Source organism: Chinchilla lanigera, unplaced genomic scaffold, assembly GCF_000276665.1.
Source record: "Chinchilla lanigera isolate Chin_1 unplaced genomic scaffold, ChiLan1.0 scaffold00138, whole genome shotgun sequence".
Classification (NCBI taxonomy): domain Eukaryota; kingdom Metazoa; phylum Chordata; class Mammalia; order Rodentia; family Chinchillidae; genus Chinchilla; species Chinchilla lanigera.
Genome location: NW_004955539.1, coordinates 2090861 through 2106350, shown reverse-complemented (window position 1 = coordinate 2106350; position 15490 = coordinate 2090861).

The window sequence follows — 15490 nt, the reverse complement described above, 5'->3', positions numbered from 1 at the left end:
TCATATGCTGTTAAAATGCACTGGAAACTCTTAAAACAAGGTAAAAGACACTATGGAACCGCAAGTGAATTCCTATACATGTTACAGTGTTAATAAGAAGGATGTTTATGCATTCACTGAGTAATGACAAAATATTTTTTGTAACAAAAATATTAACATTTCCTTCAGCAGTGTTTTAGAATGTGAGAGAATAATGTGTGCCTACAGTCATCAATTCAAAAGGCTTCCTTAAGGACCTCAGCTACTACTGTGGCTAATACAACATGAATTCACTCATTTATAGTTTCGGAGACCAGAAATCTGTAACAGACTTCCCTAGAGAATATCATTGTGTGCACTGCGTTGTGCGTCCAATCGTCTCAATAGGAGATTCCATTTACTTTAATTTTCCAAGTTCCATATGGATCCTCGTCCTGCGTCACATATCTCCTTATACTGAATTTCCCTCCCTGCTTCCATGACAAACAGCCATGTTTTCTTCTGTCTTAAAATCTTTCTCTGCTAGTTGGGCTAACAGTGAATGGCTGCACTCCCAGTACTCTGCGAGTCATAAGCCAAGAGCTTCTCAAGTTTGAACCCGGTCTGAGCAATTTAGTATTTTAGTGAGAACATATTTCAAAATAAAAGGACGCAGGGATATAGTTCAGAGCAAAGCCTCTGGGTTTAATAGCCAGTCCCCCCAAAAAAGAATAAAACAAGCAAAGAACAGAAGAAAAGAAAAGAACAAAGAACAAAGAACCTCTCTCTGCCTCTCTCTTCTAAAGACACTTGTTTGTATACTTAGGCTCAGGTAAACAATTCAGGTAATCTCTCCATTCCCCAACCCTCAATTGCCCCACAAATGCAATGATACTTCAGTTGTCAAAAACAATTTATTCCAAATTCATATATGAACACTGAAAAGTGTAAAAATCGAACATATTTTTCTCAAAGAAGTCATGGAAAACCAAGTAATTGGTTCTGAGATCCTAAAGTTATATTCATAAATTCATTTTCATTTTTGCAGGACTTTAATAAAATTCACAATGATTTCTTTCTTTAACTCTATCATGGTCCTTACAATTTTCCTCTTAGCTTTACTACTAGTGTCATTGACTTTCTTTGGAGCCATGGTTATGACATTTTATGCAAATGAAGTGAAAAAAAGCACAATAATAAATGTCTTAATCCACTAACACAAGCATTACATTTTCTGGGGCAGAGCGGCACCTTAACTGAAGCACTGTCACCCCTTTGAGTCCACAGCAAAATGTGACACATGATTCACTCCTAGACCCTACAGGTCTTTTCTAAGGCTAATGAGTGGATTTGGTTTTTTTTGAAATATGCTATTTGAGTAGAGTGGGAATTTGAAGCTTGGAGCCATTTGACAACTGAGGTCTAACTGAATAATGTACATTTTGACTGTATAAGGTAACATTCACAGGTTCCACGCATTAATGCTGGATATCTTTGGTGTCATTATTCAGTCTTTTTCAGTCATTTAGGCAGGCATTGAGAAGATGAAGAATTACATTCTAGTGCCCTTATATCCTTTTGGCTGGAAGTCTATCACATATCACGCTTTAATTATTTTTATTTAGAAAATAACTAACTATACAACAGATCTCATTTTATGCTCTTCACAGATATTAACTTGTTTGGATAACAGCTATATTTCACATATGTGTGGAAAAATAACTTGACAAAGTATATTCAGTTTGTAATTAGAAGAGATAGGAGCTGAACCTAGTCAGTTTGCCATGAGATACTGGGTTTTTAATCATTGCATTTTTGGTGATAAATGCTGTTTATTTACAGAGTGAGCATGATTTCATGATTTACTGTAATCATGTTGCAACAGTTAAAATACATCAGTATTAGGTAGAGCTACAGACACCCACACAGTCCTTGTATGAAATAATTAGATAGATTTCATCATAGTTTTACATGTCTTTGGTCATTTCATTAGAAAATGGAAAGAAAAAAGTATATGTACTCACATAGTAAACCTAAGTATAAATCCAATTCCTACCTTTACCTCTCTTTCACCTTGAATTACCAAAACAATATAATGTAAGGTAATGAAAAAAATGAGGTCAGAGATACCTGATTTTGAATACGGCCACAAACAATTTAATGATCTATGAAGCTTTTGGTAAGATGCTTCATTTCCTTTAGTTTCAATTTCTTGTAAAATATAACTGAAACTATACTCTTAAATTTGTTGAAAGATTCAAACAAATGATATATATGACCTAGCAAGTACTGGATTTGTGGAAAAGTTACTTAACATTACTTAGCTTTGGCACATTCCTTTTATATACATGCATTTATGTGGAGCCATATTATATATCTGTACTAGATTGATGAACTCCCCTTTACTGGGACTCAAGACATGACACCTATAGCTTAAAGGATGAGAGTTTTACTTTGGTTCACAGTTTTAGAGATTTCAGTCCATGACTGTTTAGAATCCAGACAAAGACATTGTAGCAGAAACATGTTATAGAGCAAAGCTGCTCACTGCATGGTGGCAGTCGGAAAGCAGGGCACAGGCAAAGCATGTCAGAAATAAAGGGACGAGGGACTAGATGGAGTACCCAAGGTCATGTCTCCATGACCCGCCAAGAAGCACCCAGAAGTGTGCCTTAGTAATCCCGTGGGCAATCAAGCTGATAATCCTTCTAAACTGTCACGTTCCATTCTTGTAAACCTCTCACCCAAATGCATCTTTTTACCTTTTAATTAAGTTTATTAGTTTATTTTAGGTATATGTAATGATCACGTTCATCATAGGAAATTTGTACCTATACAAGACATAACTTGATTCTTTTTTCTCCCCTATTCCCAGTCACGCCCTTCAACTGCTTTTTCCCTCCTTATTACAAAAGCTTTGTTTCCATTTTTCCTCCTCTTCTCACATATCTTCTTTTGCTTCCTTCCTTTCACCCTTTCCCCTCCCTAGTTTCCCTTCCCATTTGAATATTTTCTTCCTACTTTACAATATCTACTATACATTTATATTTTCGTCCTTATTTACCTTTTGGTTTCTCACACCAGAGAAACACTGGTATTTAAATAAGTGTGCCCAACTTATTTCTCTCAAGAGTATGATCTCCAGGTGCATCCATTTACCTAGAAATGTCTCAAGCTTATACTTGTTTATGTCAGAGTAGTACTCCATTGTTTTAAAAAATAGATCTTCTTTATCCATTCATCAGTTTATGAGCATTTGGGCTGTTTCTAAGATTTAGCTATTAAAAATTCTGCCACTCTAAAGATGGGTGTGCATATATTGCTGTTATGATGCTTTTAATTCTTTCAGGAAGATATCAGGAAGTAGGAATTTCAGTGTGGAGATTCCTCAAATACATCTCTTTAAACCATGCGTAATTTCCACATAAACACAAGATCATAATTCCATTGAACAAAATATGACTATTTCAGATACAGCTGAAAACAAAATAATGCCTTCCCAAAGCCCTCCCAGTTCTACCTTTGTTCAGAACTCCAAACCTAAAGTGTGCTCTGAGACTCAAGGAAAATGCTTAGCAATAAATCCATGAATAATCAAAAAGGAAGTTGCATATTTCTAATATAAAATGATACAGTGTAGAAATGACCATTTCAAGTGGGAGAAACAAGAGGATAGAAATATTAGGACCAAAATAAGGCCAAACCCAGCAAGGCAAACATAAACTCCAGTAACCCCATGCCCAGCATTTGTGGGACACTGTGAGGAGATGTAAATTTCAGAGGATTTCTGTGGGCCTATTCCTATGATCTTGCTGGTAGCAGCCCACATAGCCTGGTATCTCCACTCAGACTTTGATTTTATTCCTATTGCTTCACCCAGTGCTCTCTTAGGGGCCAAGTAGACCTCCAAACATTCTTCCTTTGAAATCTGTGTGGAATCCACCTTGACCCCACAACTTTTGCAATCTTCATGCTTGAATGACCCTCATCCCATGGGTGATATTCAGGTCCACTGCCAGCAGGAACAGTAAACAGTAGTATTTAGACCATGGCTGCAGAGCCCTCTGAATGTTTGGATGGCTGAGCATAATAAAATGAATCCCAAAGAAGCAATATCAGAGTTGAACCTTATTGAATGGGAACCCACAGGCTGTTGTTTAAATGGAAATGTTACAACTTTGCATGCTTGACCCTGTTACTGATTTTTGATGTCGTCAAGAATCCATTCTTGTTTCAGTACAAATTACGTGGTTCCTATTTGACAGCACTGATCTCTTCAGCAACCATATTTTCTTTGCCCCCAATTTTACATGTAGCTATTTTCAGTCCTGAATTCATTTTTGAAATCATTATTTTATGCTTTTAGGTCTTTTTTGTAAATTTATTAAAAAACAAAATTCCATACAAAATTATAGGAGAATAACAATAGTTATACATTGTGTATTGTTATCTTCAAAGTGGTGACACAGAGTACAAGATATGGTCATAAAAGTTTTCCAAGTGATATTAGCACAAACCTTTCTTTTCATTGAACTAATGGAAATGAGTAGTATAACTAAGAGTAGTATAACTATTTTGTGTTTTTTCTTTTTCCGTTCCTTCCTTTCCCCTTTATCCCACCATAGTTTTGCTTTCCTTCTGAACAGTTTTTTTCCCAGTTCACAATATCTGTTGTACATTTTGGATCCTATTTTCTTGTTCAATTTCTCATACTAGGGAGATAGTAAGATGTTTACACATATGGGTCTGTTTTATTTCACTTATAAGTGTGGTCTCAAGTTGCATCCATTTACCTATCAATGTCTCAAGTTCATCTTTCTTTATAGCTGAATAGTACCCCATTGTACAGAAGACCATACCTTTTTAATCCATTCTTAAGTTGCTGGGCATTTAGGTTGTTTCCAAGATTTAACTCTTATGAACTGTACTGCTATAAACATGGGGTGCACATACATCACTGTGCTATGATGCTTTTAGTGTTCTGAGAATATACCTAGAAGGAAAATAAATAGTTGGGTTGAATGGGACCTCTAATCCTAGTTTTTTGAGAAATTCAGATCTTGATTTTTTTCTATAAACCCAACTAAAAGCAACCAGCAGCATCCACAAGACATACTAAATTCCTAGTTGCCTTGAAATTTCTTCTATCAGAACAATTAGACAGCCACCTTTAAATTCAGACTCCCACAAATTCTCTGGCCATAGGTGAAATGTGCACCCATTTTCCCCCAGAGTGTAATATGTATGGCCTCTAGTCCACTTCTCAATGCAGTCCTCATTTCTAGCTGAAGCAAGCTGAGCACCTTTAGTTCTGACATTCCTGAGCAATGCCATAGGACCAACTGCAGATCTATGCCTTAAGGATCACTACTACAATGCAGAGACAAGAAAAACAGTGACCTCTGAGCCTGTGCTGGAAGATTCTGAAATCTCAAACCAAGATGCTTGTACACCAGACCTGCTGGCATGATGTATATTAACCTTTTTTCACTCAGAGTTCACTGAAGGGTCATGTATATGGACTGCATCTCATACATCCAATTATAAAACCATGAATTATGGGAAAGGATATGTGCAATACATACAGTTGACTTGATTCAGCACCCTATCAATCACGCTTTCAATCATGTTGTGAAAGACCCCATAGAAGGCAGCCTAGACCCAGCATAACACTTTAAATTCTTGATCCCAATGGCCTCAAGAGCCTGTGACTTTTTCCTTCGTGCCAGGATAAGCTTGTTCACTCCAAGTATACTGTTATCTGATTAAAACTTTGCTGCTTTTTGCTTAACATCACATGCCACATCCAATTCTTTGTTTGCCATGCACAAGAATCTAGAAACCTATCTGGAACCCTATGACCTATCATTATATTTGGCAAGCGCAGGCAGGAGGTGAGGCCCTATTTTGGGGATATTTTTTATTTCTTCTCTTTTTCCTGTCTTTTTTCATGCTCTTGTTTGTTCATTGCAGGCACAGGTCAGACTGTTCAATGACATTAGGGTGTCTGCCTCATGAACTGAAAACTCCCTTGAAAGGATAACCCTGCCATGAAATGAAGAATTTTAGCCTCTGCTGGGAGCAAGATGACTTCCATGCATCAGTGAGGTTTGTGTGTGTGTGACCTTTCTCTTGCAACAAAGCCCCACAGCTTGGGCATTCCCCTTCAGTAGCTAGAGGTTGCTAAGCCCTGAGCCTAAACACTTTTGTGTGAAGGAGATCCTCTGAACTGCTCCTTCCACCCTCTGTCTCAAATCTGACAGGTATAATCTTGATCTGTCTGATACTATGGCTCCCCTTTTTGGGTGTCTGGAAACATATCCTCAATCATGCAGATTCATGCATTCATCCCAGTGATAAATCACACACACACAAAAAAAGCAATGGGGGCTTGGGATTTAGTTCAGTGGCACAGCGCCTGCCTGGCAAGTGGAAGGTCGTGAGTTTGATTCCCGGTACCAGAAAAAAACAACAAACAAAAACAAAAAAACAAAACAAACAGATAAATCACATTATTCATGGTATCTCATGAAGTCTATGAACTCAAACTGAGGAGTAGAGTTTTTTATTCCTCTTGTCTCACCTGAGAAAACCCAATCCTTTCTCTCCCATTCAGATTTTCTCCTGTCTGAAAACCCAAGTCTGTTCATTTGTCTGACATTAGTTATCAAGGAGAGGCAGAGAACTAGAGGGCAGAAGAGTCTAGGGTGTCCCAGCTTTCTGGAGTGGAAAAGGCCATCGTGTGGCCTCTGTTTGAAAGGCTCACAGACCCATGGAAAGAGTGCCACTTTAGCCCTCTTCAGCTTTCTGCCACAAACTTCCTGAGTCCTGGGACCACTCTTCAAGCCCCAAGTGTGAGTATTTCTTCCTGGGCACTGGGGATTGCCTCTTTTTATGCTAGTTCTCTTCCTCCATCTTACTTGGTTCTTGTATTCTTATGATAATTTTGGCCTCAAGTTTATCTCCCTATCTAAAATGCTACATGAACTGTGTTTGGTAAGTGACTTCACTGTGAAGTTTCATCTACCAGGAAATCCATGTTTTCATAATCTGGGTTAGTGAGAAATCAAGGGAGTTGGAGACAGAAGAATGGGCTGCGGAGGGGTGAAGAGACTGTACAAGAGCTCAAGTTTTTAAAGAAATTTCCTACTTGGGCCACGGGCAACAGCAGTTTTCAGAGTCCCACTTCTTCTGTGCTAGTAGCTGCTCAGATGGCTTCCTCAGTTTGTTGGTATCTTTCACTGAAGACTCCTGCTATCTCCAGATTTTAGACTGTCACCAGCCAGGTTCCTCAGCTATTACAGTTTCCTCAGATCTTTGCACGCAAGCTCTACCTGCTCTATTTGGAACGGTTGGGGAAGAAATTTTGAGGATCCAGAGGTCCCAATCACAACTGAAGACCATTTTTCAACTTACCCAATTCTGGCATCAAAGGTCCCCAAGAGACACCTACAGAGGAAAATTTGTCAGGGTTTTGTTGAGGAAAGCACTTACTATCCCTCTGTAGATGGGCATAACATGATGTTAGATGATTTTCCTAATGGGCCAGAGGCGTCTATCCAGTAGGGAATCCAAACTGCAGACTTCTGGTCCAAGGGGTGGGTTGTGGCCAAAGGAGGAGACCTAAAGTTCCACAGGAAGTGGCACTGGTGCCCACACAAGACAGGAGACGTGTGGCATTTGAATCCTAAGGAGTCTAGATTTATCAGGTGATGTCCTGAGGCTGTACGTGTCAGGACTAACCAGAGGCTACCTTATAAGGCTCTCAGAACATACTTCTTATTCCTCCTGCCCACAGATCCATCATGGAAAACACCTCCTCACTTTTACCTGATTCCCCACTTGGACACCTCCTCTTTTCAGTCCCTCCCCCAATGGGCTCTCTGCTTACGACCTGCACTATTGGTACCAACAGTGGATAGGGACAGCCCCTTGTTCCCATCTCATACTAGGTCTGAGTCTGCCTACCATAATGCCCAGACTTAGGGAACTCAAAATCTAAGCCTGCCACCATTCTACACCTTGGAGAAGTGGCAGGACCAAGAGGTACTCTTTGACTTCAGGTCCTGTTTTCAGTCATAGATGTCAAACAATGCAAATAGAAACTGGCTAAATTCTCTGAAGACCCTGAGAAATTTGCTGATGGATTCCATACCCTGATAATGGCTTTTGATTTGACCTAGAAAAACTGCTCAATTCATCATGGTTTCTTGCTGCACAACAATAGAAACAGATGATTGTAAGAGCTGCTAGACCAATGATGATAACTTTGCAACTGTACGGAATAACAATCAGGTGACCCATGTGTTATTTATGCCCCAAGAAAGGCCGAGGTGTTATTAGAACCCCGGGGATTGAGAAACTTCCAGGTCATCTTAGTTGGTATTCAGGAAGTTACAAACAAGCCTGTACATTTTCATAAGCTCAGAACTACCAGTTGGGGGTCTGCTGAAAATTTGCCAGCTTTCCCACACTGGTTTGAACAGGCCTTCTGTAAATACACTAATTTAAATCTACAATCTAAAGCAAGCTTCATTATCCTTGGACAGTATTTTATTACCTCATCAGCACTAGACTTTAAGAAGAAGCTCCAGAATCTCTAACAGGGCCCACAAGTTGGGAAAAGTCAATTGGTCTATGTGGCTTACACCATTTTTAATAACTGTGACGAAGAGGACAAGGTAGAAAGGGGAAAAGGTAGGCTAAAGTCACACTTGCCTGGTACCAATTTTCTGTACTTAACTGATTTCCCTTTGCTGAGACACAATACACAAAACTCACAATGTAAAAAGAATAAAGGGTTCAGAGGTTTAAAACAATGCTCCACTGGCCTCAAGGCAGAAATATCATGGTAAAATATGTGGTGGAGCCAAGCCACATACTTCATGGTGGTGGTTGGGAAGCAGATCACAGAAGAGGAATACAAGACAGGAAGATTGCAAGGGTCATATGTATTCCCCAAGCACTGGCCTCAGTGTCCCACCTAGACACACCCAGAAGGGCAGAAGTGTGCTTCACTTTTGCCCTGCATTGCTCTCCACCTATTCAACTGGACAATTCACCGTAACCTTCACATATAGGTTTGAAGGTTGTCTCCCCTCCTGTTAAATTTCAATATTGTGCAATTTGGATTGTTCATTTTCTTTTCCCAGTTCTGCACATTTTATCACACTGTGGCTACCTGTCAAAGCCAAGGTCACTCCATGAAAGGTTCTACACTGCTTCTTCCTGTATGTAAGTAACAAGCCCTTTCCCTTCAAATTTTGCTGCGAGTTTTCTGAAAAACATTTGTATTTAACTCGGTGTCTACTACAAGACTACAAGATAGGTAGTATTGAGAAGAAAGGGGAAAAATGGACAAGAACTTATAGGGAAAACCCCACCCTCTATGAACTATGAACAAGAGAATTTCTGTGGAAATATTTCTTATAGTATACGAATGTACATATATTTGATACTATAATTGGGAAGGTGGATTCATGACACTGCCAGAAAATTTATCTAAACTTCTAATTCCCATTCTTGTAGCTAATTAATGTTTTGCGATGACTCTTCTCACATGTTTGGGCTTTTAATGTTATTTCACAGTGTCTCAGAAAAACTACAGTTCCTATGTCATGATATATAACTCACGGAAAATGGTCAGTTATTCCCGCTATACACTGTATGATCCATCTGCTCTTACACACACACACACACACAAACCATTTTTTTAACAGACAGCTTCTCTTGTTTTCAATGTTTTCTCCAAATTCTCCAGGCTCCATCTGTTTTACCTCTTTTTATTAAATGCAGAATATTTGAAGCACGATGGTACTTGCCTTCAAAGAAACCACTGTAATTTACTTGTCCTTCCCAAGCAGTTTTAAGATAAGGAATGATGGACATATCAGTCCCATCACCTCAGTCAACTACTTTACTGTGAAATTTAGTCCATAGCATATGTTCCATGTTGTATCAGCTCTTTAGAGGTTTCCCAAGGCCTTCCTTATACACAGGCCCACATGACTTTTCTTTCATTTCCCAAGAGCAAACTTCTTCAGCTAAGGAGTAAAATTTGGCAAACTTTTGCTGAATTTTAAAGAATAATTAAAATATCATGATAGAGATTTAAAAACTACTTAATACTAGCTACTGGATATCATTGCACCTATAAGCAGTAGCTTATGACATTCCAGAAATTGATACCTCAAATATGTCCAATGTGCCAAAACAAAACAGAACAATTCACCATCTACAAGGGAAACAAAAGACTTTTAATCATCTATCCCCTATGTTTTCACAACCTTCCCCAAATGTGGTCCTTATTAAAGAGTAAAAATGAGCTACATCTTCTTCCATCCAGCCATGACATGCAATTTCATCTGTCCAGCAACGATAGGTTGTTATACAGACATTCCTTGTTTAATGACTTACTTGCTTCATGACTGTTTGGACCTATGAATCAAACTTATCACCTTTATTTTATTTGCAGAATTCTACACTTCTTGTTTGTCAGGCATCAATGTCTTTTTCTGTACAGTACACCTTATGTATACAGTGTTATAATTTTTGCTGATTGTACCATATAGTACACTACTGGAGTTTTATGTTCTTTTATACATCACAGCACTGCATGTAAGAGTTATGCAAATAAAAGCAAAGTCATCAAGTTGGAGTTTCCTTTGATTTTTTATTTGTGCTAAATATTGGAATGTGCATACTATATACAATTCCTAATGAAATTGATGCAGGGACCAATTCATTTAATGAACTAGATGCAGGAATTGAATTTTGCCACCAACTGAGCAGTGTCTGTATATATAAAGTAATTGTAACAAATTTATTTTACATTCTATTGGTCTTCCTCTTTCCAGCCTATCATGGGCATTGCTTCTTGTCAAGTTTTGTAGTGACTACATTTTCATTCCTTTGACATCACTAACATCTAATGAACTTCTATTGATAGATATTAAAGCCATTTCAAATTCATTGCCATCCTAAAATCCTGATGCACATCCATCTTTGCTATTCTTTTCATTTGTTTTCTTAGAGATGAATATCCTGAAACAATTGCATTCTTTCTGTAAGAGAGAATAGGGGAAATATCAATACATTATACATACAAATACACACACACACACACACACACACGCACACACACACACACACACAAGCTAGCTAAGATAATTGTACTTCTAATTTCTATTCATTTATTGAAAGGAACAGTTACTACTTATATTGTTTGATCAATTTGACATCACCATATCTGGTAATCTGAAGAACAACTCTGAAGATAATAATATGCAATATAATAACCATTGGTAATTTCCTATCATCTTGTTTTGAAATTCTGCATTGTTTTTATTTTTTATTCTCTTTAAAGTAAAAAAAGAGAAACAGTAGAGTAATATGTACATAATTTTGATAGGTTGATCAAATTACTGGCTGAAAAGAGTATAAAAATGCATGCCTATTGTATGAGTTAGCTTTCTCTTTGCTGGGACAAGATAACTAACACCACAACTTGAAAGATAAGAGGTTCAATGTCACTGAGGATTTTGTGGTTTTAGCCAATGGTTGGTTGATTCCATGGCAAAAATAGCATGGGAGAAAAGTAGAGTGGATCTAAGGTGCTCACCTCATGGCAGCTAGGAAGCAGAGAGTTAAAGGAGGAACTGGGAAAGGAGAAATAATTTGCAAAAGCCTGATCTCAGTGACACATCATTCCCAACCAGGCCCCACTTCTTAACAGTACACCCAGCATACCATCATCAATGGACTAATCCAACAAAGAATATAGCGGCCCCATGATCAAATCATGTTTCAAAAGCCCCACCTCTCAACAGATGAAACCTTTGCGGGAGAGGAACAGTCGTAATCTAAAAAATAACACTTACTCATGCCCTCATAAAACCAAGTATTTTCATAATGTTAAATTTTGACAAATTATGAATTACCCCTTTTTTTGCCCATACCATGCTGATTTTACCATAGTGGCTTTGTAGTATAATTTCAAGTCAGGGATTGTGTTGCCTTCTGCCTTTCTTTTGTTGCCCAGGATTGCTTTTGCTTTTCTAATCCTCTTCTGGTTCCAGATGAATTTTAGGAATGTTTCCTCTAGATCTGTGAGGTATACTAATGGTATTTTCATTGGGATTGCATTGAATCTGTACAATAATTTTGGGATTATGGCCATTTTCACAATACTGGTTCTTCCTATCTGTGAGCAAGGAATATCTTTCCATTTTCTGAAATCCTCTTCGATCTACTTTTTGAGAGTACTGTAATTTTCACTGTATAGATCTTTTACTTCCTTTGTTAGATTGATTCCTAAGTATTTCATTTTTATATGCTATTGTGAAAGATATAGTTTCCCTAATTTCTCTCAAAGTATGTTTCTTGTTTGTGTACTGGAATGCTATAGATTTTTGAGTGTTGACTATGTATCCAGCTATGCTACTGTATGTAGTTATTAAATAGAATAGATGGAAATAATTGTACTGCTGATGTCTATTGGTTTATTGAATTGAACATTTTATGCTTAAATTTTTTTTTCTTGACCAATTTTGCATGCTTATATCTGGTAATCTGAACAACTAATTTGAAGACAACAATATGCTATATACAACCATGGCTGAATCCCTACCATCTTGTTTAGTGAAGCTCTGTATCATTTCTAATGTTTCTTTTTTATTACTTTATATTCTCTCCACTTGTTTGATCAGTCTTGCATTCTTACATCTGGTAATCTGAGCAACTTTGTTGAAGATAACAATATGTAATATAAAAACCGTTTTTAATTCCTATCAGCTTGTTTTGAAATCCTGTATTGTTTTTATGTTTTTGTGTAATTTTTCTTTTTTGTGTATGTGTAGTTTTGTTTTTGTCTTTGTTTTTGTTATTTTGTTATTGTTTATTCTCTTTAAAAAAAATAAAAGTAACAAACCCATAAAATACAAATAAAGAAATAAATGAATTGCCCATGATGGTCATACATCAGTAAATGTGCACTTTGAGTTTTAGTACCAGTACCAATAGAATGGGGACAAACTTCCTAACACTCTGGCCTATTTTCATGTGTGAGATTATGGCTCACATTCTGTTCTTTGTCATGACAAGATTAGTAGCAAGAAAAAAAATAGATGATGATCTCCAGGGTGATAAAGAGAAAGCATCAAGGCAAATTTTAGGGTTTTTATTTTTTTTACAACTAGCTAGATTATCATAAGAATAATAAGTATATTATTTCATAAAGCATATTATTGGGGCAGAATTATAGATATAAAAGGATTTATAGGCAATAGTAAGAAAATAGAATAAAATACATAGTAGGACGGGAAATCACGCCTATCAGCTCTTTCTACACCAAAAAGTATTATTAAATTTAGTGTCACACAGACTCAGTGATGTATTATTTCTAATAATTCTGTGTGTTAGTGGGTCAGTTTCTTTGCTGGTTTTTCCAAAGTTAATTCATGTGGAGTCACTAAGCTATAGCAAGTGATGGATTAGAAGGTCCAAGATCACCTCCCTTTCATCTCAGGCATTTTCTTATTACTCTTGGCTGTAAAGGCTCTATCACATTTAATACATTCGTTTTTCCTTCAACAGTCCAGATTACCTGTTTCCCATGAAGAACTCAAGGTGCCATTCCAAGAAGTTGAATACTGAAACTGCAAGTCAACCTTGAGCCAAATCTCCTAGATTTACATGATAATATTTTTATAACATCCATTAGTACAAGGACAGATAGAAAACAATCTCTTCATTAAGGGGTTGGGAAAAGGTGTTATCTCTTAATAAGAAATATAACAAACCCATTGCAAAAGGCTGTCCTTATTAGGATATTAGAAATGCTTGGCCAATAACTTACCACATACTAAGTTCTTTTAAGATGGGAAACATATAATTTCAATTTTAAAATGTTCACTCTGGGTAGGGTAAGCTGAATGAATTGTACTGGCACAGATGTAGAAAGATCAGATAAAGGGTTAATTCTGAAATGAAGAATACTTTCTTTAAGATGTTTACTAAATATTACTATACATTTCTCACTCAACGTCATAGATATTGCTATAAATTTAGAGAAGACACTGATATTTTCTATGTTTATTGTCTTTCTAAAATTATTCCATCGTAGCTAAATAAGAATAAAGAAAGATAAGTCTCTATTGGAAATGGGCTTCAAAAACTGTTCAGAAAGTTTCAAAAATGTAATAATCAGGATCACCTATGTTAATTCACATTGGACTTATTCAAATGTGTTTCAGTTTTTGTTTAGAAAATATTACCATATGATCAAAATGTCTTAAAAATAATTTATTGATCTTTTTTCTCTTTATACTTTTGAAAAATTAGATAACTACCTTCCCAGAATCTTTGAGCATGTACTCCTTGAATATCAAATGATATTCCTGTGACCTAATTAAAATTTAAACCTTAGGAACTGGATGAATCTATTTACAGTCATGGAGAACTGATAATGAGAATGCTGTTTCTAAAAATGTCTCCATTAGAAAGATAAAGGGAGTTGATATTGTATGCAATGACGTGAAATGATATGCTGTTCAGTTCCAAGAAAAGGTAATGAATGAGTAGCCAAGGAGAAGAAAAAATATCCATTAATCCTAAGTAAAGAATTACAGAGTTCGGTTGAATAAGGACATTTAGAAAAGGAACGCAAATGTGCTAGATCTTTTCAGTCATCTAGTTATCAGACTGCAGATACTTCAATGTTAATTCTCAATATAGGTAATGGTATAGTATGACAAACACTGTACTACAGTACTAGAGGCATAAATTGCTATGATGTTTTGGAAAAATTTTGTTTTTGTGTATACTGAAATTTTGAAAATATATTTTTACTAAATATTTCTAATTATAGCTTTATGAGAGAGAGAGATGCATATAAAAGAACATTATCACAGTTCACAAAGGCAAAATATTACATTAAATTGCCAATAGCATACTCTTAAATAAATTACGAAAACTTAATACAAGAACTACCATGAAGTTATTAAAAACCACGTTTCAGTGCCTTTATAATGATGTGAATATTCTCACTAATTTTACTGATAATATCTGGTCATAAACTTCTTTTGACAATGTGGCCTCAATTATGCAAGAAATGCATGCACTCGTAGGGGGTTAATGCTATGGCTAAGAAGGAGTGGATGATTTGAAAATTTCTATTCCACTTTAAAATTCAAAATTGGGCAAGCATTTGATCACAGCCATTTAAGATTTATGGAAATTGGCCTAAGACAAAGAAAAAACTCCAAAGAGTTTATTAACAAAAATTGGTTTAAATCCAGTAAAAGTGTGTCTCTGATGTTCTGCTGTAAGGTTACACCCGTCCTTCAATCAGATCTGATGCCAGAACAACGTTGGCTGTGAGTTATTGCCAATACATTCTGACTTGATTTACAGTAGAAAGGGGGAAAATCATATCCCAATACCAACTATCAGTAGTCTGCAGCCTTCCTAATAGAATGTTGGTGTTCCCATTGGTTTGGGTAGATTATTGGAAGCCTAGTCACAAATTTAACAC